General features: G+C 43.8%; 1 protein-coding gene across 20 annotated transcripts in view; it reads right to left on the reverse strand.

The window, feature by feature from the left end:
- Positions 1-18,673, reverse strand: part of GJC1 (gap junction protein gamma 1) — a 43,826-nt gene extending 25,153 nt beyond the window's left edge. For 2 of the 20 annotated variants that reach the window (XM_005282871.5, XM_065577911.1), the window contains exons 1-4: positions 16,846-17,050; positions 14,393-14,583; positions 12,331-12,442; positions 7,419-7,547 (exon numbers count right to left, since the gene is read on the reverse strand). The gene's annotated coding sequence lies outside the window, so the exon portion shown is untranslated. Of the gene's footprint in view, positions 1-7,168; positions 7,314-7,418; positions 7,548-12,330; positions 13,052-14,392; positions 14,584-16,845; positions 17,172-18,572 lie in introns of those variants that run through there. The other 18 variants (XM_042844817.2, XR_010594817.1, XM_065577904.1 and 15 more) reach the window with 18 other exon arrangements.
- Between the last annotated feature and the right edge of the window lie 8,536 nt (positions 18,674-27,209).

Consider the following 27,209-nt stretch of genomic DNA (forward strand, 5'->3'; position numbering starts at 1 on the left):
CTATCTTGACCTGCAATTCAGTTCCGAGTCCCTCCTGAATTAGACAAGCGGAACTGTGTAGGAGTTTTGCAATGCTGACAAACGGAGACTGGGATGAGACGATGTAATATTATTAAGCTTCCTTCACTTAGAATCAGAGAAGATTAGGGTTGGAAGAGACCTCAGGAGGTCATCTAGTCCAATCCCCTGCTCAAAGCCGGACCAACACCAACTAAATCATCCCAGCCAGGGCTTTGTCAAGCCGGGCCTTAAAAACCTCTAAGGATGGAGATTCCACTACCTCCCTAGTGAAACCCATTCCTGTACTTCACCACCCTCCTAGTGAAACTTGTGACATGAAATGGGATTTGATCCCAACTCTCCACTCACCCCTGGCGCCACCTATCCCAGAGTTGTTAATTAAAGTTTATGATTTTACACAGCTGAAATAGATTCATGTAAAACCAGTAGCACTGGATAAAAATGCTTTGTTTCTATGTGCTTATATAACATTTCTGACTGAGGATTCAGCTACTTTTAAAAAAAAAAAACTGTTTTTCAAATAGCTGGGCTATTCAGTCTATCTTGCAAGTCTCATGTGACATGTAAAAAACAGAAAAGGGTTCAGAAAAAGCCACACTGTCAATGTCTATTTGGAGAAGATTCCTGAACAGACATTTGACAACTAGTCTTATTTTGTCCTCCTATTTTGGGCATTTTAACAAGGTTCTATTGATTCCCTACATCATTTCCCCAGAGTTTAAAGTTGTATGTTAGATTATGAGACCTTAGATCCCATCCTGCCTATAAACAAGACTTTAAAACGGGAGATAAATGGGTTTGGCAAGGAATAGATTTTTATGAATAAATGTTTGTAAACGTCAATTTCACTGTACACGCACCAAGAGATAAAAAGTATTTCCAACAATAATAATGGAAAATTAAAGACAGACAGAAAAATGCTGATTGAGAACTTATTAGAGTTTGATTTAAGGATATTTACTTTGTATATTTTGACATGTGATGTTGACAATTTGTGTTTTAACCGTTCTAAAGCTTTAACTTTTCTAATTTTGGCTATTCTCTACTGTCATTCAATAATTGTCTAACTCCCCACATTGTCTGACCCTCCATAATTTGCTGCAACTGTGAAAATGTAAATTGATAAAAATAGGGGGAAATGCTTTAAAATAAAAATCAATATTATCTGTCAAAACTTTAAAAAAAAATAAATATCGAATTCTGCCAAGCCTAGATAGAACCATGAAATACTCGTAATGTCAAAAAAATGAAGAGGTCAAGTACAGGTCTTTCCTTTTTGAACAATCCACATTATATAAATCAGATTAGAACACAAACCTAAATGTACAGCTAAGGAATGAACCTCCAAGTAGCCTGCTGTGCCCTATAGGTGAACTAATATAGATGCAAAAATGGCCTTCAATTTAGGAATGCTCCCCTACAGCTCAGGTAACACAGTTCACATGAAAGCATTACATACTCCATTACGTCCAAAAAGGTGGTTTCCAGTGCAATGTGTGCGGAAGAATAACAACTCCCACTAACAAAAAGAAATTGAATATCTAAGACTCCTGTCCATCATGATGCAATTAATTCTGAGAGCGAGTGTGCGTGTGCGTGTGTGTGTAAATCAGTTCTTTTCGTTCCTCCACCCAATCTAACTGCTGTGGACTCCCCACATGACAAGAAAAAAAACAAAACCCTGCTTTCTAAGGCGCCTATCACAGTGCTATGCACACACACAGAGAATGCAAGTTTCCCAAAACGGGCCTACACAACAAGCACATTTCAACAGCACAGGAACAAGCTCTACAGAAACCTGTTCACATCTAGTTATCAGGCTAGGAAGAATCCAATTCTCCAGCAACTTGGGAGAAGAAAACCCATGGTGAAGATGAAGTATTGCTGCCTGCCAGTAACTACTGACCAGCACCTAAAACTTCTGGGTATATCTACTGTCTGTCTGGTAAATCTGACTTGAGGCAGAAAACAGAAGCTGATCTTTCCCCTCAGTTTCTTTGTAATTGCTGTCCCACAGTAGTTTATTTTATTCATTCATTTGTATTTTGATTGTGGCAACACGAGCTCACAGCCCAGCCTCTGGACACACTCGGATGAATGTCCCCAACCCAAACTCTTAGCAACAAGTCCTTCACATCCAGACCATCTCAGGAAGAAGTCTGCTAGTCAGCAAACAGCTAACTGACAAAGCATGCAAGTTCCAATCTGAAGGAACCTACATGGACAACCCCCTGCCTCCAGTCTCCCAAACAGTTGTCAGCGCTGTAGAAGATCCCAAACGTCGGAAGTTACACAGGGACAAAAGGTGGTATCATTTAAGTTGTCAGGCTTTATACAAGCCATCGCCAATTGCATTCAGAAGTGAACAGCAAGCCAGTGAAGCACAACTGTAATGAACTCAGAAAGTCTGCACACTCAGAAAGCAGCTTGCAGAGTTGTGCCTTAGCTGAACCTTCTGGATGGTCTTTGAGGGTAGATGCAAGGATCACAAGTTGCCACCGTCCAGCCTAGAGGTGGCAGAGGCACAGAGAACCATGGTGAGATCTTCTCTGGTGAAACCAGAGAAAAGGTCAAATTCTCCCAGCCAAGCAAAAATAGGTAAAAGCTCTGCTACCTGGCAATCGAGGAGTGGAGAAGAGTTCAAAAGAATGCCTAGACTGTAAATCTCTCTGATGGCCATATGCTCTCAGCAGAGAGAACTGAGAGCACCCAGCAGCTTCATCTCCATCTCCATCTTCGCAGAGTAAGCTTGAGTCAGCTAACCTGCATCCATGCCCTGTCTCAGTCATGCACCAGGAAAAGGAGACTGCACGGGCTGGATGTGATAAAAGACAGAGCGAAATGACCGCAGCACACTGAGTGCACTACAGCCCCAAACCCCTCTCATTATCTCCCAAAGGGGACCCTCCTGTGTGTTAAGTACTGGTGATGACACAGGCCTGCAGAAATCCACCCCACAAGGCAGCTGAGCCAAATATCACCCTCAGGGACATTTCACTAGAGGGAAAGAAGCCACAGAAGAGCAACCCTGTCCATTCTTGCCAGTCTGCCGGCAAGTCAACCGCACCTCATGGTCAACTGTCAGAAGACTGTTAAAGACAACCGCATTGGCATGAAACCTGACCCATCTCTTACCAGATCATGATGGCCAAATAAATCAGTCTCTGAACCACACACAGGCCTGAAGCCTGATTGGCAAGAACGGTGTGTTGAGAAAAATCAAGAGACCAGAGCTGCTTCACCACACTGTTCTCAACCACCTTCCCCATAAAGGGAACATCTGACAGATAACTGACAAAACTGCCAAATTCAAGCAGTGATTCCCTGAGCAGAGCCCTTGGGATTGCTCAGCTGAGGGAAGCAGATATCCTGATTATTATTCATATCCTCTCTATGAATATCCATGAGTTGTAGACCCCAAATCCCCCCAGCCATGAAGCATAAGATGTGAAGGTGTACCCCATAAGTCTTCATGGGAATATGCTTATGAATATATATATATGATCTAACTGGAATATGTTTTATGCTACATATGTCATGTAACTTATCTATGTAATGGTTATGATATACTGAATACATTCCTCCTATTTGTATGCATGTATCATTTTTGCACTTGAAGTTAGGAATATTGGCTGTATACTTGCTTGATTTCTATTGAGAAAGGAATGTGCAAATTAAATGCCCAATCAAGAGCCACTTAAGCCAACAATGAACTCGAAGATGCCAATCCACATCGGAGCTTTCCCAGGAATGTGGCTTAGCTGACAAGAAACTCAGTCATGCATGGACATGTGACTTGCCGATGTGACTCCAAAACTCCATCTTGGAGCTGGACTTTGCATGGGGGGGGGGTCTCCCCCCACAAGAGAAAGTCTATTTAAGCCTGTGGGAGACCCCTCCATTTTGTCTTCAGCTGGATAAAGAGATAGCCTCTCCACCCCCAAGGATACCTGAAAGAAACTGGAACAAAGGACTGTAACTACAGGGGGTGTGAGTGATTGCTGGACCCAGACTAGCAGGAGATTAGTCTGTAAAAGGAAGCTTACTGGAACTGGTGAGGTTTTATCTGTATTCAGTTTTCTTAGACGTAGATTGGCATGTTTTATTTTATTTTACTTGGTAATTCACTTTGTTCTGTCTGTCACTACTTGGAACCACTTAAATCCTAATTTCTGTATTTATTAAAATCACTTTTTACTTATTAATTAACTCAGAGTATGTATTAATACCTGGGGGGGAGGGGGAGCAAACAGCTGTGCATATCTCTCTATCAGTGTTACAGAGGGCGAACAATTTATGAGTTTACCCTGTATAAAGTTTATATAGGGTAAAATGGATTTATTTGGGGTATGGACCCCATTGGGAGTTGGGCATCTGAGTGTTAAAGACAGGAACACTTCTGTAAGTTGCTTTCAGTTAAGTCTGCAGCTTTGGGGCACCTGGTTCAGACCCTGGGTCTGTGTTGGAGCAGACTGGTGTGTCTGGCTCAACAAGACAGGTGCTGGGGTCCCAGGCTGGCAGGGAAAGCAAGGACGGAAGTAGTCTTCACACATCAGTTGGCAGTTCCCAAGGGGGTTTCTGTGATCCAACCCGTCACACAAGGATTCTATCAGGTTGCAGCACTTATACCACAGTCATTGCTTTGACATACGAGTGCTTTCTTAGCCTGATCCTGTTACCTGAAATTGGGCCAGCTAGTAAGCTTAGGGAGGACTCATAACCCACCAGAGTTTGGCAGAAAGCAGCACGTTTATTATATTGATAGCTAAGCTCAAAAGAAGGGGGAGGGGAGATCAAATTCACACTCGCATACTCATGCTCCCAGGACAGGCACAGCACTGGAGATGTCAGGATCCTTCAAGGTAAGTGTCCCACAGCGCAGCGATGGATGGTGCGATGAAGGTAAGTCTTCCCGAGGCAAGATGGAATGCAACGCGGCGAACCACTGGCCAGCGGTCCGGGCGAAGGGCCTTCATGGGAGGTACAAGCTTGTGATTGCACATGGCCCCTTCCCCTTTTAAGGACCTGCTCCTCATGGCCTGCGACTAGAGATGTCTTGGCCACATCTGGTTGGTCACACGCCACCTCGGGCAGTGTCCATGCAGTGGGTGTGTGAGTGCTGCCTAATTAGAGTCCCAGACACCTTGTCTACCTAGAAGCTCTTCTGATCTTCCAGCTGTTCAACCAGCCCATTCATCTCACAAGCATTCCAGGAGGGAGTGGGAGGGGGAAAGGCACTTCACAGGTATTCAAAGAGGGAGGGGGAGGGGGGGAGTGTAACAGACCTTTTGAGCATACAGGTTATACATAACATACAGATCACTGGTGCTCCTACATCAGATCCTGCTCCCACAAAGACAGCTAATCGGGTGCTAAAAAGGGGCAATTTACCTGCAAATTGTAGTGGAGAAGTTTGACTGCATCTGAGCAGCCAGCCTGGATTTAACAGGCTATGCAGCACTTTGAAATCCCTGCTGGTCTAGGCTTTGCAGGAAAGGAAAACTTTCTAAGCGTCTAGCACAGCACAGGACCGCAAGACTCCTTCTACAGCAAGCACTGAACTCTGAGCAGGACGCCTGCCACCAGTGAGCTGAGCTGAGCTGAATGGCCTTCTTCACAACTGCTTCATCTGCTGCAGGTTGTCTGCATACCAAAATGACTTATGAGCAGCGTTTGTAGGGAAGGGTCATCTGTGCTCAAGGTGACTATGCTGTCCTACCAAACCATCAGCAGAGTTTTCTAAACCACACTGTATCCTACACACATAACCGGTGGGTGCCATACAGCACTATATGGACACCCTGTGTCTAGCCATGGGCACCCTTTCCAAAGTTCAGTACAGGTGCAAATAATGTAGTGGAACACGAAGAGATTAGCAAAACAGCAGGTTGGGCAAGCAAATCATCCATTCCTTCTGCAAAAAGATTAGCCTCAGTTTCCTTGTAAATGCTATTAACTACTAGAATTAACTGAAGCATCAGCGCCACTAAATCAGTTGCGTCACTTGCTTTGTTTTGGGAAAAGCGAATATCGTAAGCTGGAGCTGTTGCTGGAGTATAGTCAATGCTGGGGGACACATTTCAATTTAACAGGAATTTAAAAACCTTTATTTTCTAAAAATACTCAAAACCCCCCCAAATATGGAACGCAAGCCTTGAGTAATATTCGAATTTTTATGGTAGGTTGATGAAAAATGGGTGGAGACTAAGAACAAAAATTTCAAAATTACCACTTTCTAAAAATTTGATTGAGCGTCTGATCTTTTGTGGACCCTTTTAACAACAAATCTGGAATCCTAGGCTTTACACCATATATTGTTCTTCATGTGCTAATTATTACAATATAGGTTTTGCTTTGGCTGTATTTGTTCGTCTAATGATTTTTCACTTTTTAAAATAACCGAAAAGAAAAGTGCCACAGAGTAATCAGTTGTATTTAGAAGGGGAAGAAGGAAAAAGACCTTCATGGACCATATCTTGTAGCCTGGAGAAAACTACATTAAGCTAGGAGCCTAGATCGTGGGAGTTCAAACCTTGCCTCTATTAACTGCAGTTTATATTGCCATGTATTTCACCACCCTTATTATTAAGGCCAAGAAACCTACCAGCAACCTCCAAAACCTTAATGCATATTAACTTCCCAACTGCACAGAATGTGAGCCAGTTAGATGCATCGATCTGCTGATACGAGAGCATATGAAGTCACTGCTAAGGTTCTGCAGAAGAGTGCAAGCCGGGGGACATATTACTTTTAGGAGTGGGAAGGGAATGCTTTATGCTGGAGTGTGTTACCAACAGCACTGTAGGTAATGTGAAAATGTCACGGAAGCCAAGAGACTCCTTTAATTTCTTATTTCCATGCTTTCAAGAGTTTGGGTGAGTAGGGTGTATCCTGATACAAGCTTAACACTCACTAAATTAAGTTTTTGCTTGTGTATACACACTTTACTTGAACGCAACATGGAACAGAATTACTGCTTAGAAAGATTATTATTCAACTTCAGCCTCAGCACAGAATTTTAAGTGCTGGCCAGATCAGATTAGCAATTTGTCCTTACAAGAGGGACTTCACAAACATACAACCCAGAACACAGCGAAATCTTTAAAAAAATCAATTTGGGTATTTAAAAAAATGGTGGCAAACATACATTCTCTTGTCAGACAACCAAACTTGAGATCCAGGTTGTCCTTGGACAAGACACTTTATTTCCAAGACTGGGCAGGTTTACACTATGAAATATGGATCCCAATAATCTCCCACTTGCTTTACAACAATAAAAATTTAAGAGGAAACTGTAAAGATAGAGAAAAATGTTAAAACATTCTAGACAAGTTAGTTTTTGTTCTAAATGCTTCGACACACATCCATACTATTTGATGTAACACACGTGTATTTACCAATAATTTGGAAGAGTAGCAGCATTGGTCTGTCCAAACTGATGTAATTGTTTTCTGATTGAGACATCAGCAAGCCTGCTTAATACAACGACGATTTGAGCCCCGGCCACATTTTCTGCCTCATTCACTCTGAAAGAGAGGACAGATGCGAGCTCTTCATCCATAATGGCTGCCAGCAGGGTGTGGGAACAAGGAAGCACTGATTATCTGTTGGTTTATCATCTCTAAGGCACCATCTACACTAGGAAATTTCCCCTTGCCTGACTTGGTGGAATCAGGTCTCAATTGTATACGGGTGCTGAATACAGTTTCCTTCCCATCACTTCATCTATGCTACCAGGGCAGCTGTTTTGACCACCATTTCAGGGGGATCCTGATAACCATTATCAGCAATGGGTTAATTTCCTAGTGCACATGGAACAAGTCACAAGTAGATCACAAAAGACAGCACCTCCTCAGTATGCATGTGCTAGACATGAAAACAACATACCCAAACCAATCAGCTGGAGTAAGACAATAATAAAGTAAAAACAATTGTGCCACTGGTAATTATTGGTAGACGAGTCACGCTTATTGGATTAGTTTGCTTAGCGGCTGAATTTCACTTCCCTCCTCTTCCAGAATGTAGCTCATGGATTCGCTCAAGGTAATATATACACAGCCCTGAAAATAGCCACATTTTGCTGACACTGAGATCAGTAAGAATTTTGCCATGGACTGCAACGGGAGTAGGATCGGGCCATTCTGTAAAACAAGCTGAATTGCGGCATGGCAACGTCGAGCTGAAGAGATGGAAAGTTCCAGTGAAGGGGGCAGCAGGAACATAGAAAAAGGCTCGATTTGGGAGCAGGACTAGGCAAGATAATTTTCAGACTGATGGAGTGAAAGTGAAGATACCTGCACACAGTTTTTTTGTACACTTGAATTTATTTTTTTAATAAAGTATTTTTATTTGAGTTCTGTTGAAGCTTTCCATTGTAAGAGTATTTCCACTTTTAAACATGTTTTAACCTCAGTATCTTTGCATTAGCCTGGGTATCTGTTTTAAATGGATGTCTGCTTTTAACCAAAAGTGTACATGTATTTTTAAAAATACTTGAAAAATGTTTGAAGTGAGAACAGGGAGATTATTTTTACTTTAATACAATCGAAAAGGAAGTTGTTTGATACAAGAGAGCTCAGCCCTGAAGACAAATGTATTCCACGTCTGTAAACCCTGGTCGGTATTAACTTTGTACTCATCCTTTCAAACTAGGGAGGGAGTGGTATCATCGCCCTGACCCCCTAAAAGTGCCTCTTCCAATGAAATGCTCTGATCCTACATTCCTTACTCACCTGAGTAATGCTGACTACTTGAACAAGTAAGGTTTTCAGGAGTCACCATTAACCCTTAAAATAAAAAGTACCCCCACACCAGAAATTCAATGCATCATTCAGGTCCTTTGGATAGCAAACTGTTATATAAACACATACCATGGGTTACGGTAAGAGAGGGAATGAGAATACAGGATGGTGTGATGTAAAGCACTTTATAAATGGTGATTAGATACACAGATGCTTTATCAACGAGTTAGCAATGGCCACATTATTCACAAGTGGCCAAGTCATGGGTGAGTTATTCAGAGCTCCCCAAATGAGTGCCAATAAAGCTGTTACGCCAAACGGTACTATCATTTATTCTGTAGATGCCACATATTTCAGAAATACTTCACAGTTTAATTTCTCTTTTTTTTTTAAAAAAAAAAAGCATGATTATTTTTCACATCCCTTCACCTGTAAAGCCCAGGTCCTTTAGTAACATCAATCCAACTGCACAGACAGAGGAAAAAGACATGTAATAAATTTAAGAATCCTCTAAAAAAGTGACCTAAAATTGATCCTCCTAATATAGTATCATACTACTAAAGTCTAATGTCTCAGGAGTTTCCAGGAACCTTTCAAATAACAAAGTGCCCAAGTCCAGCCCTTCATCAGCCATTGAACTATATTGGACTCCTAGACTTTAAGGTCAGAAGGGACCATCGTGACCATCTAGTCTGATCTCCTACATATTTCAGGTCACCAAACCTCACCCATTCCTGAAATAGGCCCATAACCTCTGGCTGAGTTACTGAAGTCCTCAAATCATGGTTTAAAGACTTCAAGTTACAGACAATTTACCATTTATACTAGTTTAAACATCAGAGGGGTAGCCGTGTTAGTCTGAATCTGTAAAAAGCAACAGAGGGTCCTGTGGCACCTTTGAGACTAACAGAAGTACTGGGAGCATAAGCTTTCGTGGGTAAGAACCTCACTTCTTCAGATGCAAGTCTTATGCTCCCAGTACTTCTGTTAGTCTCAAAGGTGCCACAGGACCCTCTGTTGCTTTTTACTAGTTTAAACGTGACTCATGACCCATGCTGCAGAGGAAGGCAAAACCCCCCCTGGGTCTTGGCCAATCTGACCCAGGGAGAAATTCCTTCCCAACCCCAAATATGGCGATCAGTTAGACCCTATCACTAATCCAGTGCTGAATGTCACCAGTTCTGCTCCTCTTACCAGTACAAGGGTCCACACTTGGGGAGTAAAGAGGAATCAATACTCCAACAGGCTGTTTCTTGAATGAGAAATGGCAACTGTCTGAAGCTGTTGAGAAGTTTTAAAATAGGCCTAGGGGGCAAGGATTAGTGTTTAGAGTACAGGTGAGACTTGGGGCAAAGGTGAATGACAACATGCAATGTATCACCTGTTCAGCAGCACCAAATATGTGGTGTTTGCATAAAAGAGTTTGGTATGTAAGACTTGCTGATTGCCTGTTTTGAAGTTTACATTTCCTTTTGAGTACTGGAGCCCAGACAAGTACCATGAGCTGTTATAATTCTGTTGTCTGACGAACCTGTATCTAAAAAGGTGGAACTAATTTCTGTTATAGTTGAAGACCAATCCCATGTCCTTATTTAGGCAAAACTTCTGTTAAGAAAGGAATGCAGGATTTACCCTCATTTCCTATGTGGAAATTTAGATCCCAATTCAGCAAGTCACTTAAGCACATGCCTAACTTTAAGCCACCGACATCAATTGGGCTACTTAGTTAGACACATGCTTAAAGACCTTCCTGACTTTGGGCCTTGGCGGTGAACTAAAAGACACTGAAAATAGGTATTTAAAATGGAAGTGTTCACAAGTTAATCCTGGTGGTGTGAATGGAACTGCTAATGTTAAACTTGAACTGGAATAGACTGTGTATCTGTGTTTTGAAGCATCTGTTCGAATTTAAGCATATAAAACATTTTTCAGTCCAATGATTCCATAGGGAAATGCCTCAAACATCAGCTCAGCTGACTCAAAGTTTTCATTGCATTTCCCTTAATACAGCTATGACCATAAATACACCATTCATTATTTCAAATATATCTTCTTATTTATAGAGTTAAAAAAGAAGCTTCTAATTCATTTTATCACATAAATCCTGAGATGTTAATTTAAACATCACCACTACTTAAAAAATATCTACTAGCCCATAGTCCAACATGTTTTATAGCTAGCCTTTAACTAAGCAATATACATTTTCAGCAGGTAAAATGCAGTTGGTCTTTTTACTACTGTGCAATGGTAAGTATTGTAGCTTGCTGCAGAAAAGCTCTGAACTTTAAATTACACACATAATCCTCCCTCCAAAAAGTTTTACTTCTGAAAATATCACTTCATTAGAATGTCGCTGTGCTCTGTTACCAAAACACACTTGGCAGCATGGTAATTTAAAATAGTTCATAAAGACTTTGTGGCCCTTTGCCCTTATTTTTCATTTTGTGATTAAATTTAGAGTATTTGCAATAGCTGATTTCATGATTCATTTAATTTGTTTTCTGAACCTCAAAAGCCTTCTGAAAGTCTAAAGGACAAACTCTCACCTAGAGCCACATGTTCTCTAGCCCCCACCCAGAACACACAAACACACACCACAACTTAGCAAAACCCTGTGCAAGAATTCAATCCTTATCAGCCATACACAGTCTTTGTCTAAGAAAGAATTCCTCTTCATAAGTTTTGAAAAGTTGGATTGGTTTGAAACACAGCGAAAACCATCTTAAAAGACCACTCACAAGACTGACAGAAACGGGTGGCTTAGCAGAAGTAGGTCTAATATCAAAACTGTACTCAACATGTTTGGAATATTTGATGGTCTCTTAAAACAGATTTCTCTATAATCAAATCAAAAACAACTTCTCAAACCTATAAAAAGTAGTTCATTGTTGGACCAAGACTTTGCATGTGACATTTCAATTCAGAGCAAAATGTTACAGTCAAATTACAGCTACTCAAATATAAAAGATACTGAAAACTGAAAAGAATTCCTTTCACAGGAGTTGTAGATATATTTGTAAAAGACACCTTCCTAAACTTGATGTAATTCAGCCAAAAGACTCTAAAATGGTGATCAGTCTGAATGTAGAGCTGACTTGGTTCATGAACAGCACCTGAACCTTTCCTCTGCCTCCTGCATACCCTTGATTGAGAACCACTGCTTTAGAGCCTTTAGCACTCAATTCCAAGTACTGTCAGGGTGCTTTACAACTACTAGGCCATAGCTGGCTTAAACCCATTCTGATCTGCCCAAGCAAAACTTGCTGCTAGTGATGTTTCAAAGTCTTAAAACAGCTGCTAGCATATTTATATCCTTCTTCATCTCCTCCGCCCCCCCCCCCCCCACCCACACACCCATCCTTGCAACTGGACCACAGAATATATAGCTCTCATGGGTACAGCATATGGTTTCATTACAAGGAAACAAACAAACAAAAGTTGACCACCCCAAATCTACACCTCCTGGCCAGCCCCATATGTGCTGTACTGCATACAGAAATACAACTTTTTCCAGCTTGCATTTTAAATTACTCCACTAAGCTTTTTAGAAGTCAGATCAAATACCTACCTCAGTTCAATGAATTTTGGGGAGAACAGGACAGACTGTCCGTACACCAGTCCTTCAGGAGGTTGCACCTCAGAGCAGAGCGTACGCAGCTGTGTACTTCCACATTTCCTGTCTAGGCACACAGAGAAGTCAGACGGCGCCTCTGTCGCTAAACCCAGGTTGGGAACAGTCTCTTCTCTTCTTAGCCCAGGAGTTCTCAAACTGGGGGTTGGGATCCCCTCAGGGGGTCACGAGGTTATTACGTGGGGGGTCGTGAGCTGTCAGCCTCCACCCCAAACCCCGATTTGCCTCCAGCATTTATAATGGTGTTAAATATATAAAAAGTGGTTTTAATTTGTAAGGGGGAGGGTCACACTCAGAGGTTTGCTATGTGAAATGGGTCACCAGTACAAATGTTTGAGAACCACTGTCTTAGCCTATCACCATTTTAACAGTTTTACGTAAATGTAGTAAGATAAGGTGATTTAAGGTAGCTATTTGCAACCTCATTTTGGTGCTGTTGGTAGAATTTAAAATTTGGGGCCAAAAGGTCATGAGATCAAGTTCCCACACTGGGATTTGTACTTGCACCAAATGCTTGCAGGCTATTTTGGAAGGCAGAGGTGGGGATGGGGAGAAACAGTATAGATGTGCTTGTAGAAGTGCATCCTTAAATGAAAGCGTATTAAAGGTCCATCTGCTTATCGCGGTTCCGATGGAAATTATAGACTCCTTGGTACATCTTGAAACCAAGAGAAAGTAACCCTGTGATTTGGGGCCAATATTCTCTATCAAGCAAAAAAGCAAGTGCTAATGCTGAAGGCTGTGTTAACATTACCCAATCCTTACACTACCAGTTTATAACATATTCCCTCCAATGTCAAAACATATATATGTAAATAAATTTTGTTCTACTTAGAAAAGGAAGAGATTGCATTACAACTAATTCAGAGATCTTCAAGGCTTAAAGTCTATATGCCCATAATCTGATATTTATTTGGCATATGCACTGCTAGTTGGATTGTCTGTTTCCCCAGACCACAGACAAGCTGCAACTGGGTACTTATGGGGGACACGTCCTGAGCACCAATCCATTGTCCCCCCATAATCTGATACAAATACTTAATGCTAACACAGAAGTTTCACCTCCCATGATGGCCAAACATCCCATTTAGTTTCAAAAAGAATATCTAAAATCCTTTTTCATCTATAAAACTGTAGCTTTGCCCAACAAAAACAGCCCACATCTATGGAATAGCTACTTGGAAAGATTTACAGTCTTGGTTCTTAGTAAAAAAACAGCTCTGATAACAAAAGACATTTCACAATTAAATTTTCTAGACTCCTGCACTTTTTGGCTCAGGAATATATACACATTTAGTCTTAATGTGCATCAGCTGCTTAGGTTTTCCATGCAATCCTTTCTGTCTGCTCACTAAGCAAGCCTTTTTCACATTTAAAACCTAAGGGAAAGATTTTCAAATGGCAGTTAGGCACTTAATTCCTATTGATTTTTACCGAGTTAGGTGCCTTTGAAAATCTTCCCCTAAATCTAGTATACGTTACTCCCTGCAACGTCCAATTTTTTTGTAAATTTTAATAGTTAATTTGTAATGGCCCAGAGAATTAATTTGGTAAAATAACCTCTAAATTGTTGACAATTCAAATGATCAAGTTACATCAACAACAGCTAAGTAGGGCTCTTTGCTTCACTTTGGAAAGTTTTCAAACTAGAAAAACGATTGTAGTATTGTATCTGGCCCACACTCATCAGCTAAGGTTACTTTTAAAACTTCCTTTTAAATAATAATTATGAAGAACAAATTCAAAACAGCAAATTCCAGCCTGCCTTTTGAACTCTGCTACAAAAGAGCATGATCTATAAAAATAGCTTTGACAGGGCTGATTTCACTAGACACATATTGTTAGAGCTTCCCTTTTACCTCTGTGATCACAAGATTGTTGAAATTGCAGCACACTTGAAACCAAAATTTCACAAAGTAAGAAAAGCGGATTGGATTTTTTAACCGAAAGAGAGGGGAAAGACAGAAGCAGCACAGAATTATTGCTAAAATTTACTCACATGGTTCACTGGTTCCTAGTGGAAAAAATATTAGACTCAATGCGAGGAGACGTCAAGTGTTGTACCAAAAGGACAAAGACAAGATACTCAAAATTATATTGTTGAATGTGTAGAAATAATAATCTGTGAGCATCTATTTCAGCTAGGGTGAATCTTAAAGTGCTCTTGAAAAAAAATATTGACAGAAGAAGCTGAAACACAAGAAAGTCATTTTCCAACACTGTTATTGTTTGAAAACCTCCTAGCACAGCCCCCTTCCTCCTCCCCCTATATTGTGCAGACAAATTGCAATGCAAGTCAGAACAACTCCAGGGGGATACCATGGGTTTTCCTCTCATACTGGAGCCTGAAAACCTTTATGACAATAATCTGTAATGATGAGAAAAGCGAACTCCAGTCTCTTTCTAGCTCTATCCTCTCCTAGCCAATTATTTCAGCAAAGTAGTTCAGGCAATAATGTTTCATTAATCTTTTCCCTCCCCTCTAATTATAGCAGATATCTCAGACTCCATGTGTGCAGGCATAGCTACTGGGAAGCAAAATGCAACCATGACAGAGACACTGAAACAAAGCTGTTGAAAAAAAGAATGCCTATCACCAAACCATGCCAACCCACCACCACCACCACACCACACCCTAACAAATTCAACCCTCACCCAAAAGCACAATCTCTTTGTAACTGCAGGTGGCTTGATAGGTTTCGTTTAAGCACAACCCCTCCTCCACAATTCAAATAAGAATTTAAATTATAAACATTTTTATTATCCTAAAAGCAGCCAAAACAAAAAAAGAAACCAAAACAAACTTGCACTCACTTCACCTGGTCTCACTGGGGCTTGAGCGTGAAAGCAAAAGGGGGACAGGATCCTCGCTGAATGGACTGAATGGAACCCCAGAAAATAATGGGGAGTACCCAGAAGGAAAAACTGTTTTCCTAATGAGATGGCTTGCTCCATCATCACAAGAGTTTCCCCTCTATACTTCTGCCACGCTCAGTCTGGATACACTAACTCCAGCTTGGCTCTCTACTGCTCTCAGAAAGTTCTTCCAAATTTGCTACTTTGGCTATGTCTACACAACGCCGCTTTTAGCGACGGGGTTATGTCGCTACAGCCGTGTCACTAAAAGGAGCACGGGGTAGTTGCTTTTTGTCGGCTCTCCTGCCGACAAAAAACTTCCACCGCCAACGAGCGGTGTTAGCGTTGTCAAAAAAGAGCTTTGACAAAAGAGCTTTTCACACTGCTGCTTGTCGTCCGCAAAACTTTTGTCTTTCGGGAGTGTGGGTGTGTTTTAACACCCCTATAAGACAAAAGTTTTGTCGTTCCGTTGCCGGTGTACATTCCTTCCCCCTCTTTTGCATTAACTAGCTGAAGACTGTTCGTAGCCCTACACTTTATCTATAACCCTCTTTTGTTATAGGATTCATAATAAATACTCTAAAAGGGTTTTGAAATTTGTTGGATTTGGGTATTTTCCAAACTATACACGTTTATAAGAGACAAGAGGGTCCCCTCTTTTCCCTCCCTCTCTTCAGTCCTCTCTCTGACAAGGGCCAACTCCCTGCATGAAGCTCATCCATATGATCAGCAGGGTATTTACTTGCCATACAGGGCCCTACCCCTGCCCATCACCTGGGGGTCTCTGTCCTTCCTGTAACTGCAGTGACGGTACTAGCCCACTGGGGGGCCTAAACAGGAATATTCTCTCCCCCCAATAAAACACACACTAATCATTAATGGGGAGGGCAAGTAATTGCCTGGTCTGCTTATGCCCAGCACTGGCTCTGCTGAGCTGCAGCCCCACAGGACCCGGGCGACCGGGGAACCGCTGGGAAGTTCAATGCTTCAAAACTCACAGGACGGAGGCAGCTTGTAAACCACCCTGAGTCCCTGACACACACTTGATGTCCACTGCCCCCCAACCCTGCCAGCCCCAGTACCCCCAACCATCTGCCAGCCCCACTGCCCCCACTACCCCCCACCAACCCCGCCAGCCCCACTGCTCCTCAACCAGCCCCACTGCCCCCCACTAACTCTGCCAGCCCCAGTACCCCCAACCATCTGCCAGCCCCACTGCCCCCACTACCCCCCACCAACCCCCACAACCCTGCCAGCCCCACTGCCCCCACTAGCCCCACTGCCCCCCAACCCTGCCAGCCCCAGTGCTCCCCAACCAGCCCCACTGTGCCCTACCAACCCCACTGCCCCCCACTACCCCTACCAACCCAGCCAGCCCCACTGCTCCCCAACCAGCCCCACTGCCCCCCACCAACTCTGTCAGCCCCAGTACCGCCAACCGTCTGCCAGCCCCACTGCCCCCACTGCCCCCCAACCCTGCCAGCCCCAGTGCTCCCCAACCAGCCCCACTGCGCCCTACCAACCCCACTGCCCCCCAACCCAGCCAGCCCCAGTGCCCCCCACCAGCCCCGGCGCTGCCCCCGCCCGCTCACTCACGCGGCCGGCGGCTCCAGGGCGCGGCCCGGGCGGGGTCTCTGGCCGGTCCGTGCCCGGGGAGGGGCCCGGGAGCCGCCCCACATCGCTCCCCAGCCGGCCGGACCCAGCGCTCGGAGCCTCCCAGGGCCGCCCCCCGCCAGGGGAGGGCAGCGGCGCGCATGCGCAGCTCCCCACCGGCCGCCTCGGTCTGCAGGGGGCGGCGGGCTGCGCTCCGGGCACACTCGGGCGGTGCACGGCGCGGGGCGCACAGCGGCTGCCGGGCTGCAGCGGTTTGCACACGCGGTGCCAGTTGCCCCGTGCAAGGTGTTTGCACACACGATGCCAGGTGCACAGCGTTGGGAGTTCAATCCTTGGGGGGCCACTGGGGGATCTGGGGCAAAATCAGTCCTTGGTCCTGCTAGTGAAGGCAGGGGGCTGGACTCGATGACCTAGGTCCCTTCCAGTTCTAGGAGATGGGATATCTCCATTAAAAAAGAAAGGTGGTGTTTGCACACGCAGTGCCCTTTGAACGCACAGCGCAAGGCATTTGCATGCACAATGCCAGTTGCCCAGTGCAAGGCATTTTCACGCGTGATGCCAGTTGCCCAGTGCAAAGGGTTTGCAAGTGCAATGCAAGTTGCCCAGTGCAAGGTGGAGTTTGCACATGCAATGTCATTTGCACACACCGTGCAAGGTGTTTGCACACACAATGCCAGTTGCATAGCACAGAGTGGTTGCACACAGGATGCCTGATGCATGTGTTTTTGTATATGGTGTCATCTGCACATTGTAAGCTCCTGGCTGACGCCAGTTACACATTGATGCCAGCTGCACATTGCAAGTTGTTTGCCTGATGCTAGTTAGATTCTAAGGTGTTAATTTCTAAAGTGTTAATCTCTGTTAATTTCATCCCGTTTTTCTTAGTTATACCCCGGCACACCCCAATACAGCTATTCCCCAGCCTTGAAGGGTGTCCAAAACATCCTTTCTCAATGCTGAGACATGTACCACATCCCCTTAGTCATCACTTAGCCAGGCTATACATAGTTAGCTCTTTTGATCTTCTAAATCAATGGCTTCCAACCTTTTTTTCATTTTCAGACCCCTAAAAAATATTAAATGGAGATGCGGACCCCTTTGGAAATCTTAGACATAGTGTGTGGACCACCAGGGTCCGTGGAGCACAGGTTGAAAACCACTGTTCTAAATCATTCTCCCCAGCTCCCTGGCCACTTCTGAATTGCTCTTCTCCCAACTCCATCCAGTTTGTCAATATCTTTCTGGTAATAAGGGCTCAGAACTGAATGCAACAGGGTCTGTTGTTCTGCTTTGAACATTCATTTCTGGTTAGATGCTGGCATCCCAGATCTAATCCAGAAAGCAATTTATTTAAAACAACATTTAAAAAAATATGTGTTCCCCCACTCCAAAATATATAAAACATTTTAAAAAGTAATTATTCTATACTAGCTTCTCTCTACTTATCAGAGAGTCAAGGTGGGGGAGGTAATATCTTTTATTGGACCAACTTCTGTTAGGGAGAGACACTAGTTTTCCAGCCACACAGAGCTTGTCTCTCTCACCAACAGAAGTTGGTCCAATAAAAGTTATTATCTCCCCCATCTTAGCTCTCTAATATCCTGGGACCCCCCATGGCTACAACTACACTGCATCTTTCTACTTATGACATTTTGAAAACTAAATATGAAACAGCAATAATAATAATAACAACAAAACAGGACTAGTACCTTATGTATAGTTCCTTTCATCTGGAAGCGTGCCCACACAGAAATACAGCCATTTCTGCAGAGGACAGAGGCAGCTGTGGAGCAGAGAATACCACACTTTAGGGCAGGAAATGCAGAAGAATTGTATATCCAATTGAAATTACAGGCACAGTGTGAGAGGGCAGAATGTAGAACCTACGTCAGAATGCTGCCAGAACACTGGAGTAATATTGGTAACTCCTTTTTTCAAAATGCTTATTACATCAATATGAGATACAAGTCTCATTTATAAAGTCAGTCTCGTTCATTTCAAATTAATTTCAAGGCAATTTTTAAAATAAACTATCTTCTTTAAATAGTTGGTCAATCTGAAATATTAAAAATTATGCATCTAGAAAAAAAACCCTTATACGAGGATCTTCAAGCACTTTACAAAGGTCGGGGAGTATCATTAATCCCATTTCACAGATGAGGAACCTGAGGCACAACCTCTCACAGGGAGTCAATATCTGAGTTGGGAATAGAATCCACATTTCGTATTCCCCATTCTGCTCTCAAGTAGCATTCCTTGCAATGCTTTAAAATACCGGGAGCAAGTAGATCCTCCACAGGGATAAATTTTCACAGGTCCATTGACTTCAATGGAGTTAGGACCGTTTACACCAGCTGAGGATCTGTCCTCACATCTATAAATAAGCATTTGTCATATCCAGGAACTGTTCCCTCGAATAAATAACATGACATTTTAATCAATGTATAATGATGTATAAGAAGGTGCAGTGTTTTCTTGGTGAATTCCCAGCCCCATCGAAGCCAATGACAAAACTCCCATTGACTTCAGTGGGGCCAGGATGTCACCTCTTGTGTTTAAATTAGGACTTCTGGTGGCAGGACTCTGGGGTTCAGTTCTCAGCTTTAATTCTGTGAAAGACAGAATCATAGAAACGTTGTGCTGGAAGGGGCCTCAAGAGGTCATCAAGTCCAGACACCTGCACCAAGGCAGGACCAAGTAAACTAAGACCATCCCAGACAGGTATTGGTGTAACCCAAAGATAGGATATACAAATACCTCCCTTGGAAGCCTATGTGACGCTGTATGGAAGATGGGAGACCATTTATAATATTAGTGATACTGATATTATAAAATTGCAAGGAATCTGACCTGATATGCCATGTTATGATTTGCCAAGGATGATCATCAATGGTCATCAACTGTACAATGAACCCATTGAAAGGAACTAGGGGATACACCTTATGAGTCAGCAAGGCATGTGGCATGCCTGTGGATAGAGAACTCTAAACCTTTTCCATGCTATGTGCTGGGCAGCTTGTTTTTGGAACAAAGGAAATACAAGCCGCACAGCAAAAGGAATATAAAGGGCAGCTGCATCGTCTCCATTTTGTCTTCATTCCTGCTTCTTACCTCTGGAATAACTTTTCCACCAAAGAAGCTCTGAACAAAGGGTTGAATGACCCATCCAAGCTGTGGCTCTGTTCTAGAGGGACTTTCAAGCCAGCACACTCACCAGTACTGCTAAGAACCTGATATGTGGACTTTGAAGCCTCTGTATGTATCTGAACACTTTACCATTTAACAACTCTCTTCTTGTTCTTTCTTTTTCTTCTTTATAATAAACTTTTAGTTTTAAACACTAAAGGATTGGCTGCCAGCGTGGTATTTTGGGTAAGATCCAAACTCATACTGGCCTGGTAATGAACATTTTGTATAAGTGAACAGAAATAAATAACTCCTTACTTTACTGGTCCCATGTGCTGATTGGGAGCCAGAGAACTGGAATGCAGTAGAGGGGGCTGTGTGATTCCTTTTCCAGCTTCTTGATAACCAGTAAAAAGAAGAACAGGAGGACTTGTGGCACCTTAGAGACTAACAAATTTATTAGAGCATAAGCTTTCGTGGACTACAGCCCACTTCTTCGTATGCATCCGAAGAAGTGGGCTGTAGTCCACGAAAGCTTATGCTCTAATAAATTTGTTAGTCTCTAAGGTGCCACAAGTCCTCCTGTTCTTCTTTTTGCGGATACAGACTAACACGGCTGCTACTCTGAAACCTTGATAACCAGTGTGGGGAATCAGGAGCACAGTTTGTGACTGGTCGGCGAGTTTATCTTTACTGTTCACCACCAGTTTGGGGCGTGTCTGCTCTCCCTTTTGCAGCCTGCCCTGACCTTCGTATTTTCAGTCAGGGCTGCCCCAGGCACCCCAGGTAACAGCCTAGTCCAGGGCTTAGCTACCCTAATAGTCAGAAAGTTTTTCCTAATATGTAACCTAAATCTCCCTTGCTGCAGATTAAGCCCATTACTTTTTGTCCTACCTTCAGTGATGACTTGATCCTCGTCCACTTTATAACAGCCCTTAATGTATTTGAAGACTGTTGTCAGATCCCTTCTGTCTTCTTTTCTCAAGAATAAACATGTCCAGTTTTTTTTAATCTTTCCTCATAGGTCAGGATGTCCAAACCTTTTAGCATTTTTGTTGCTCTTCTCTGGAATCTCTCCAATTTGTCCACATCTTTCCTAAAGTGTGGCACCCGGAATACACGGTACTCCAGCTGAGGCCTTAGCAGTGCTGAGTAGAGCAGTGAGAGACAGCCCAGGCTGGAGTGTTAAGGGGTCACAGTGGTCCCACAGTCCCAGGCTGCACCCCGGGGATCCCATCACACTACTCACTTGGGGTTGCAGCTGCGCTAAGCACGGCCCGGGCAGCTCAGGACAGGACAGTTACCTCCTGTGTTCCCTCTCAAGTGCCGTGCAGGCTTGCATATCCCCAGCGATGGCGGGAGGACTGCGCCCGGGAGCGGGGCGGGACTGGAGAACAGCTGCCGTGGAGGGGGCGGTAGGGGGCCAGCTGGGGCCGAGCAGCTGGAGGGGAACTGCGCGGCGGGGAGCACCGATCACCCTGGCTCATGGCGAGGTGGCAGTGGTGGGGCACCTCTCTCCGCAGCAGGTAGGGCTCAGCGCCAGGCGGGCCCCCATCCCGCCCCACCCCAGGACTTGCGGGGCTGCTGCACAGCACCCTGCCCTCTGATTTTTGCATAACATCCTCCCATCCTCCTCCCCCGGGCGGTGCTGCATTGCCGGGATGGATATGATCTACTCTCCCGGGCCTCTCGCTGAGAAGGAACCAGCGAGAGCAGAGGCTTGAAGTTGTGAATGGCTGCGAAGTGGCTGGGAGTTCAGGGTAGTAACAAAGGGACCAGGAGACAAGCGGCTGAGCTGCCCGGTCCGTGCTTAGCGCAGCTGCAACCCCAAGTGAGTAGTGTGATGGGATCCCCGGGGTGCAGCCTGGGACTGTGGGACCACTGTGCCCCCTTAACACTCCAGCCTGGGCTGTCTCTCACAATGCCTTGCTAGTGACAAGCAGCAACCCCCTCCAGGCACTGTGATTACTCAGCACCACAGCATGCGGAGCCCCATTCCCAGCTCTATTGCATGAATGCTCCCAGAGCCACTCATGAGTCTCGCAGAGAAAGGCACCAGAGCCAAATCTCCCCAGCTCCCAGCACTGTACCTCAGGAACAACAAGGAGTCTGGTGGCACCTTAAAGACTAACAGATTTATTTGGGCATAAGCTTTCGTGAGTAAAAACCTCACTTCTTCTATGCATCCGAAGAAGTGAGGTTTTTACTCATGAAAGCTTATGCCCAAATAAATCTGTTAGTCTTTAAGGTGCCACCAGACTCCTTGTTGTTTTTGTAGATACAGACTAACACGGCTACCCCCTGATACTTTGTAACTCAGGAATATACCATTGTGCACTGCTCAAGACGAGCAATGCAGATTTATTAATTGGTTCCCCACCTCATCAATGGAAAGTGGATATACACCAGCCTTTGCAAAACCTGAACAGATTTGCCACACACTTCATACAAACTGTATGAAGGGTGGGGATAGTTTAGTGGTTTGATCATTGGCCTGCTAAACCCAGGGTTGTGAGTTCAATCCTTGAGGGGGCCACTTAGGGATCTGGGGCAAAAATCAGTACTTGGTCCTGCTAGTGAAGGCAGGGAGCTGGACTCGATGACCTTTCAAGGTCCCTTCCAGTTCTAGGAGATGGGATATCTCCATTATGAAAAAATGAAACTCACTGGTAAAGATAAACAGGAAAACAAATGTATTGACTACAAAAGACAGATATTAAGTGATAGGCAAAAAGTCAGAGTTAGTTACCGAAAGAATAAAATATAAGCACCCAGTCTAAACTCTCCACCCTATTAGACTGGGCAGCAACTAGATTAGGCAATTTTTCTCTCCCCACTGGCTATTGCAGTCCATAGTACACAGATTTCACCCTTGAAATCTGGGCCAGTCCCCTCAGTTGGCTTCAGAATGTCCTTGTTGCTTGAAGCGTAGTGGGTGAAGGAGAAGGCCCAGCACGTGGCCATTGGGTCTGTTTTATACCCTCAGTCCATGTGCTTGGAGAACACAAGTCCAGGCCTGTCCGGGGGCATTGCTGAGTCCCCAGGCCAGGCTGAGCAATTCCCAGGTGTGACCTTAGGCAGTGAGTCATTGCATCATAGCTCCCTTGCTGGACAATGGCTGGTGATGGTTGTTTGACACCCGCCCGGATGTTGGTTACTTTCCTTGCTGTTGCCTCTGGAGAGCTAATGTCTGTCTGATTCCCCAATTTACAGCATGTTTTAGTGACCACCATACAACACAATTCTCATAACTTCATATGCATTAATGATACACACCTATGGATAGAGAAATGACTTTCAGCAGGTCATAACCTTTCCCCTGACACATTTCAAGGCCTGCTTTATATGTGAGATCATGATCATACAAAAATGAGGAATATGGGGTTCCAGGACTCTGTCTCCCCCAAGGTATAGAGTGTCACAAGTAGCACCAGCAACAAGTAGCACCAGCATGTGATTGGCACACACGAGGGAACCCGAGCTGGGAATCCTGGGCTCAGGGGTATTGGATCTGGGGAGAGAGTGAGCGACTTCTCTGGGCACAAAGGCCTGGGTCTGATTCTGGGCTACCAATGCGGTTTGCACTCTGCAGAAGTGGAGGGAGGTTGCTGAAACAGCTGGGGATGATGTTTTTTAAAGCAAAATGTTAATTGCTCTTCAACTCTGGACATTGCATTGCTCCCTCGACCCCCCCCCCCACCTTTTTCGTTCCTGCTTTCTTTCTGTTAAAGCTCCTGCAATTCCTTAGAGAGTTGTTATCAAGTACTTTAACAAAAAAGTGGCTATAAATCAATCAATCCACTTCATCAGGAATTCGGCTGCAACATAGTCTGAAAAAAAAAGGATTCAACTGTTGCTTTTCCAAAAACAAAAAACAAAAAAAACCCCAGCAGTTATTTTCTGTGTAGATTTTAGTAGCACAAGTCTGTGCTTTTTAAAAATCATGCAACTAGGGTTTTTTGTGTTTTTTTTTAAAGATGAAGAATTAAAAGAAAAAAAAGAAACGGAAGATGCCCTTTGCTGTATAGTTGGAAGTTTCCAGCTGGAAACGAATTCAGGGCTACCTGTAGATAATCTTTCTAGAGCAGGGGTGGCCAAACTTACTGACCCTCTGAGGCACATACGACAATCTTCAGAAGTTCGAGAGCCAGGGCACGCCTGCCGGGGCTCAGGGCTTCAGCCCTGTGGTGGGGTTAGGGGCTTCTGCCGGGTTGAAAGGTCTCAGGCTGAAGCCTACCCCTCTCTCCCCCCCGCTCCCCAAAACAGTCAGGTAGGCAGAGAATCGGGGGGCCGGTATGGGGGGCTCACAGAGCCACCCTTCAACTGTAAAAGAGCAGCCTGCAGCTCACAAGCCATAGTTTGGCCGCCCCTGGTCGAGATAAACAACTTGCACATCCAAAGAAAGTGGTTTCTTCTGAATTTTTGCAGGGAAAGCCTGATCTTTGTGGTACGTACGTTGTTTAATTTTGACTCTTTAAACTTTCCTCAAAACCCTTCCTAAATAAATGGGTTTAGTATTAATCTATTTGGGTTCTTCATTGTATGCTAACTCCTGCTCCTGTTGCAAAAACTCCCATGAACTCTAATGTGCTGAATACATTGGCAAATATTGACCATTAGCTTAATATGTAGAAATAGCAACCCACTGAGATAATGTAACAATCAATACTGCGTTTCTATAAGCTCCATGTAGTTTCACAATCCACTGTGTTAGACTCAGGTAATTTTCTCCTTTGGATTATAAATGCACTATGTATTTTTTAAGATGAAGAGAACACTTTAACGGTGCATTACTGCTGTTAGTACTGTACTGGAGTAATTTCCTTTCAAATATATGCTCTGTGTGGAACTCGCTTTAAAGAGGACTAATAGGGATTCTAATTTTCAGATTGCCTGCGTTGCTAGCAGGTCTCAGCTATGAAGCTTGTACATAAAGATTTGAATTTTGTTTTCAGATTTCACATTAATAGAATGCCGTGTATAAATACTTCACTGCACAATTATACTCCAGCTGTTTTGTTTTCAAACTGACAGCTTGAACATTTGATGTTGCCAGACAGCGGGTGGACTGAATTTCTGAATGTGTTGAACTTGAAGGTGACAATCCAGGTTTAAATATGCTGCTGATTGTAGATTTTTGAAAGTATTCACCTCCAGGGCCAAATTCTGCCATCGTTAATTAAGCAAAGCCCCCATGGGCTTTCTGCTCAAGTGAGGAGCACAGACTTTGGCCCTAGTTTAAATTGCTGCATTACCATTAATGAAAAAAAACAGTTGGGCTAAACTATACTATATAATATGTGAGGGTGATTTATATCTAGGTTTTTTGTTTCTACTGGTGGCGCACATCCGCACATCACCTTGATATCGGTGCACATAACAAAATTCATTCCGCACATGGATGGAAAAAATTAGAGGGAAGATTAGTTACCTCCCCTGTCTTACATATGACACTCCTGTCAATACACCCCAGAATGATATTTGCCTTTTTGCAACGGCATCAGATTGTTGGCTTATATTTAATTTGTGATCCACTATAACCCCCAGATCCTTTTCAGCAGTACCACCTGACCAGTTATGCCCCAGTTTGTAGTTGTGCATTCAATTTTTCCTTCCTAAGAAGCAAGAGAAAGACCAAGGACAGAGTAGGCCCATTACTCAATGGGGGGGGGAGACAATAACAGAAAATGTGGAAATGGCCGAAGTGCTAAATGATTTTTTTGTTTCAGTTTTCACCAAAAAGATTAGTAGACTCATAGACTTTAAGGTCAGAAGGGACCATTATGATCATCTAGTCTGACCTCCTGCACAACGCAGGCCACAGAATCTCACCCACCCAAACCCCTAACCTATGCCTGAGTTATCGAAGTCCTCAAATCGTGGTTTAAAAAGACCTCAAGGTGCAGAGAATCCTCCAGCAAGTGACCCGTGCCCCACGCTGCAGAGGAAGGCGAAAAACCTCCAGGGCCTCTGCCATTCTGCTCTGGAGGAAAATTCCTTCCTGACCCCAAATATGGCGATCAGCTAAACCCTGAGCATGTGGGCAAGACACACCAGCCAGCACCCAGGAAAGAATTCTCTGTAGTAACTCAGATCCCACCCCCTCTAACATCCCATCGCAGGCCATTGGGAATATTTACCTGCTAATAATCAAAGATCAATTAATTGCCCAAATTAGGCTATCCCATCATACCATCCCCTCCATAAACTTATCAAGCTTAGTTTTGAAGCCAGATATGTCTTTTGCCCCCACTACTCCCCTTGGAAGGCTGTTCCAGAACTTCACTCCTCTAATGGTTAGAAACCTTCATCTAATTTCAAGTCTAAACTTCCTGATGGCCAGTTTATATCCATTTGATCTTGTGTCCACATTGGTACTAAGCTTGAATAATTCCTCTCCCTCCCTGATATTTATCCCTCTGATATAATTATAAAGAGCAATCATATCTCCCCTCAGCCTTCTTTTGGTTAGGCTAAACAAGCCAAGCTCTTTGGGTCTCCTTTCATAAGACAGGTTTTCCATTCCTTGGATCATCCTAGTAGCCCTTCTCTGTATCTGTTCCAGTTTGAATTCATCCTTCTTAAACATGGGAGACCGGAACTGCACAAAATATTCCAGATGAGGTCTCACCAGTGCCTTGTATAACAGTACTAACACCTCTTTATCTTTACTAGAAGTAGTGATCAGACATTTTACATAGTGAACACCAGTGAAAATGAGGTAGGATCAGAGGGTAAAATAGGGAAATAACAAGTTAAAAATTACTTAGACAAATTAGATGTCTTTAAGTCACTAGGGCCTGATGAAATATATCCTAAATACTCAAGGAGCTGACTGAGGAGGTATCTGAGCCATTAGCGATTATCTTCAGAAAGTCATGGAAGACGAGAGAGATTCCAGAGGATGGAAGAGGGCAAATATTGTGCCCATCTATAAAAAGGGGAATCTGAAGAATTACAGACCAGTCATCTTAACTTCAGTACCTGTCAAGGCTGATTCCCCACTCGGGCACTTTGAGTGCAGAATGTGGGGCCTGCCAAGATTCTAAAAATTAATACTTGCCACTCCAGGTTTGTATTAAACTCCCAAGGTTACAGCTTTTCTCTGACCTTGGATGGGCAGATGCTGCCACCACCCAAATGCAAAACCCCTTGGAACCCAGAAAGCGCACTCTGAAATTCCTCCCTGTGGGGCACCCTCAAGCCCTTTCACACCCCGC

Source organism: Chrysemys picta, chromosome 24 (genome assembly GCF_011386835.1).
Source record: "Chrysemys picta bellii isolate R12L10 chromosome 24, ASM1138683v2, whole genome shotgun sequence".
Classification (NCBI taxonomy): Eukaryota; Metazoa; Chordata; order Testudines; family Emydidae; genus Chrysemys; species Chrysemys picta.